The 4,700-nt window shown below is 32.7% G+C and overlaps 1 long non-coding RNA gene across 1 annotated transcript; it reads left to right on the top strand.

The window, feature by feature from the left end:
• The first annotated feature begins 1,414 nt into the window (after window positions 1-1,414).
• LOC133202677 (uncharacterized) lies at window positions 1,415-3,639 on the top strand. Its single transcript, XR_009723282.1, has 4 exons — window positions 1,415-1,607; window positions 1,851-2,080; window positions 2,396-2,487; window positions 2,599-3,639. It is a non-coding gene; the product is annotated as an uncharacterized LOC133202677 (long non-coding RNA).
• The last annotated feature ends 1,061 nt before the right edge of the window (window positions 3,640-4,700 follow it).

Below are 4,700 nucleotides of genomic sequence, written 5' to 3'. Positions count from 1 at the left end.
GTTCTATATTTGTAAATTATTTCCATATTACGTCCTATTCTACTACAGACTATAGCCGGCATGTGTTATTTAACTATGAAAAATGCATCCTTCTTTTTTAAGGAAGATTGTACACTTTTGATATCTGAAATAGGACGTAATATTTTTTACATTTTGTTGTATTCATAAGTTGATCCATCTGCTGCATGCATAACCTATAAGCACACATTCACGTATTTTTCGATAACTTTATCACCAATTTATAAAATATAAAGTGTCCCTGAGAGTAAAAAAAAAGTTTAATTTGTTGTAAGAAATGATCAGCTTATACAATTGGTAGACTCTTAAGCAGAGGTAATTTACATGTAATGCAAATACTCTACTCTGTTCATTCTTCGGAAACCAATTTTTAAAAAAAAATCTAAAACTTCCTTCTAAGTTGTAAATAGAAATAAATATAGAACAACTGGATATAACAGAATCAATAACCAAGGCATAGATATCCTCCTGAAATCTACTAGTATATAAATTGTCACATACAGATTGTTTAAACAATTCGTAAATACATGAATTAGCTAACTAATGAGAATAAGATTGGTTTGATAAAGAAACAGCAATAATTATACGTCAAGACTTTGAGGGTTAACTGAAAACATAGATCGGATAAATATTTTTAAAGTTAGAGAAAATTTTGTATAATTATATATTTGAATGTGTTAAATTGGCCTTGTGACTCAAAACCTTTTCCACCCAAAATTTCTCCGACTTTCTTTTTTGTCCAACACCATGTTTCTTGTGCGATTTCATCCGTAAACTAAAGATTATAATAGTCAGAAAAACATTCTACTCATCCTTATTGACAACAAATGCTATTTCGCGAACTATTTGCTCCAATACAGCATCATTTAATCAACTTCTTCTAACTTCTGAATTCTAAGTGAAACATCTTTCCAAACCAATTTATCCTTGCAGTATTTCGTCATACTCTATGAAAAACAGAGAAATTATATATGATTGTCCGTCTCAAAAGTATAAGAAAAAATACAAGTTGAATTTCATTTTGAAGTGGGTTGATCATATCTTCTGAAACGCCTCTCGGTATTACATGATTTGATAACTTGACCAACTAACTTTGAACATTTTACAGTTATATTTTTAACATTATTTGTTTCTTAAAAGAAATCTTATTCATAAATATCTTAACTCTCTTTAATCTTCATTTGAGTTGTCAATATTAATTTTAGAGAGTAATACAAAAACCTGTTGTGATGAAAGACAACTATTCAGGATTAAAAAGATGGCAATCCTACAACAAATATATCTTTCGAGGTGTCCATCCTGTTTACATAATTTTATGGCTATATTTTGCCAAATGACCTGCAGCCCAAATCAGAACACCTTTCTCAGAGTCACTAGTAATGGCAGGACGGTACGTTCGTCTGTGTTTGTAAGATTTTTTTTCATTTTGGTTTTAATTCGTATTTAATTATTTCAGGCCTATTTACAGAGAAGAGCAAGTAGTGATAACTAGACCAAACAATCACACGATTGTCAGCCATAAGTTCCCCCCGCCATCAGAAAGGATTATTAATTACACATCGTTATTTGACAAGACATTTTTACATTTAGTAAGTTAATGGATTCCTGCCTCCTTTCTTCATTTAAAAAGGTTGTTACAGCTGTTCCCATCATTTGAAGCTACTTGTTTGCATCAAGAACACTGATCATTTTAAAAAGAGTAAAGGGCTTTAGACATGAATGGTTTGCCAAAAAATGGTTTTTGCCAATAACAGTCTCTGGATTTTTATTTATGATATGTTTAGGTTTGATCTGAAAAAAAGCAAAATACATGTACATGTACTATTTTTCAGCTTTTAGATTTTCAAAACAGCGTTAGAAATATTACTATAAACATTGAAAACAAGGAATTTGGATTGAAGGACATTTGCTACAGGCCACATTATGGTAGTGACTCCTGTGCTGTTTTCAGCATCCTTGAATACTGGCAAAGTAATCACTCAGCCCTAGATAAAGTAAGAATGGATGAATATGGATTTGTCGTCCTTGCGGATTATTTGGATCATTTTTTTTCTTGTGCAGTGTAAGTTTTCAAATGTCTTCACAAGATTTTCACTGAACGCTACAGGGTGAAATAACGTATGTTGAAGATGGATGATATACCATTATAAAGGCGTAATCCCATAAATTCTTTTATAAGGCTCCATTGCAAGAAAAGATTTTCAAAAAAATGTTAAAAAAGAGGAGATTCATTGGGTTACATGAATTGTACATAAACATTTTACTGAACATGAAAATTAATCACAAATATCACTTTGCAAAACTTGTGTGCCACAGAGTAGTTGATAAGTTTTTTCCTAATTTATTCTTTTTTTTTTAATTCATTTATTTGATACAGCAAAGAAAAAGATACTGTAGGACTAAACTTGTCTTGCAAGTCAACTGCAAATGAAGCAATTTATCCGAATATGGTTCTGGCCGGCTATGGAGGTATTAGCTATGCTATATAGTTAATTTAAGGATCTAAAAATGTTAAATCAAAGACCATGCTACTTTGAAAGTCCGCAAGAAGTTAACTCATTTTCACCGTTTCTGTTACAGGTGGAAATCAAGAGCAACATTTCAACAGTTCTACTGCTTTCATCATAACATTTTTAGTGCAGAATTATCAGGATAATCGCATAAATGATGTTTCACGTGCGTGGGAAAGGGAGTTAAGAAGATTTGTGCACAACTTCCACAGTCCTAACATGACCTTGTCTGTAAAGACGCCTTCCTTCTGAAGACTTTAGTCGTTTCAATGTTTATTTGTAACACAAAGTAGTAAAACTTGTTATGTATACAGGTTAGAAAACGCCAGCATGAATTAATACATACATGTATATGCACTAGAAAAAATTGCTAACGCACCACTTGTTAATTGAACATTTACCTTATTGGGCGGCGCTACAGTAAAAATGCATTAATTTTTTGAAAATCTTTTTCTCTGCTCCTAAGTATTTAGCACATAATGGAAATGCATTAATTCTTTGAAATTCTTCCTCTCTGCACCTGGAAATATAGCAGGTAAACTAAGTGCATGGTTATGATGACCCCTGGGTCAGTGGGTTCGGGTTCTGGTGTTAGGGCGGGGCTATATTGAAAATGCATTAATTTTTTGATTTGATGCTTTTTGAGAAATTTTGAAATTCATAACCCCTGAGTCAAAGGTTTTGGTGCTGGGTGGGGCTCTTTTGAATATATAGTAAAAAATGAATTATTGCTTTGAAAATCTTCTTTTCTGCCCATGGGTTTTTAGCTAACATATTAAGTGCATGGTTATGATGAGCAAGGGTGCCTCTTCCGAAATAGTGAATTTCTTGGCCCCTGTGTGAGGGGTTCTGGTGTTAGGTTGGTGCTATGTCGAATTTATAGTGAAAATACATTATTTCTTTGAAAATCTTCCCTGCATCCAGGAGGCAAGCAGAGAATATAAAGTTGTAATAAGCAAGGATATTTTTACCAGATTTTTGAAAGTCTGGTCACTTGGTCAATTTATTACTTTGTATTCTACTGAAAAGTTACTCCCCTTTGCTATTCACCTATGATGATTAATCACTGCTGATATAATCAAAACATGTAAGAGGTAAAATGAATAACAGAATTATACAAGAATTTTTATGATATTAAATACAAAAAGTATTTCCATAGTTTTTAATGATCAGGTAGACTTTTAAATTATAGATAAATAAAATTGGGATAAAAACAATGCCTTATCTTTAAGACAAAGAGAGACCAATGTGAAAGGAAATTGGATCGGATTACTAATATCGCTCAAGAACTTTTGTTTTGTTTAGCCCGCATGGGGATAACACGAAATAGTTTGTGTAAGTCAGTTGACATTCATGCCTCATTATCCTAACTATATAGCATCATTATATTTGAATTATCTGTTACGTACTTTGATATTGCTGGGTTTGTGGATTTCCAGAATTTACCCTTGTAGCCAAGGTTTAATAAATTGTTCTTCCTTTCACAGCATTTTAAGTTCTGTTGTTGCCGGAAAAGATTCAAAGTAATTCTCCCTGTGATTTTTCAACCATCTTTTCTATACTATATGGACCGATCTACAGATAAAGGGGTCTCTCGTGAAAAATGAGTTATCAATGGAAATTTGTGACATTGGTCTGAAAAAATATTATTTTTTTCCAAGTTTGGTCGTGTATCTCCTAAAAGTTATCGTTACAGGAGGTTGAAGAACGGCAATTATAAATGTCCAATCACATGCAACGTCGTTACATCATTTTATTATGCATCGACGATGTTTTCTGTAATATTTTTAAGTGCTGTACTATAAGACTAAAAAAATCCAAGGACGTACTAACATTTATTGCTATATACTTGTTATACTCCCAAAAGTGCGTATGTTTGGTAATCCGACATTTTCTAGGACTTACAATTCGTAATTATATATATATATATATATATATATATATATATATATATATATATATATATATATATATATATATATATATATATATATGTAAGACTCCAAAGTCCGATGGTGACGCCAAAGTCCGATGGTCTCGCCAAACCCCGATGGTTTGATGTCGGTACGGACGCCAAAGTCCGATGGTCACGCCAAAGCCCGATGGCTCGTTTCCTATGAGACGCTCTGCGCTAAAGTGCGATGGTCTGACACGCCAAAGTCAGATGGTGCC

This window comes from Saccostrea echinata, unplaced genomic scaffold, assembly GCF_033153115.1.
Source record: "Saccostrea echinata isolate AGI-Se365-2 ecotype Australia unplaced genomic scaffold, CSIRO_AGI_Sech_v1 ptg000001l, whole genome shotgun sequence".
Taxonomy (NCBI): domain Eukaryota; kingdom Metazoa; phylum Mollusca; class Bivalvia; order Ostreida; family Ostreidae; genus Saccostrea; species Saccostrea echinata.
The sequence above is the reverse complement of the archived record's forward strand: the minus strand, read 5'-3'. Positions and strand labels throughout refer to the sequence as shown.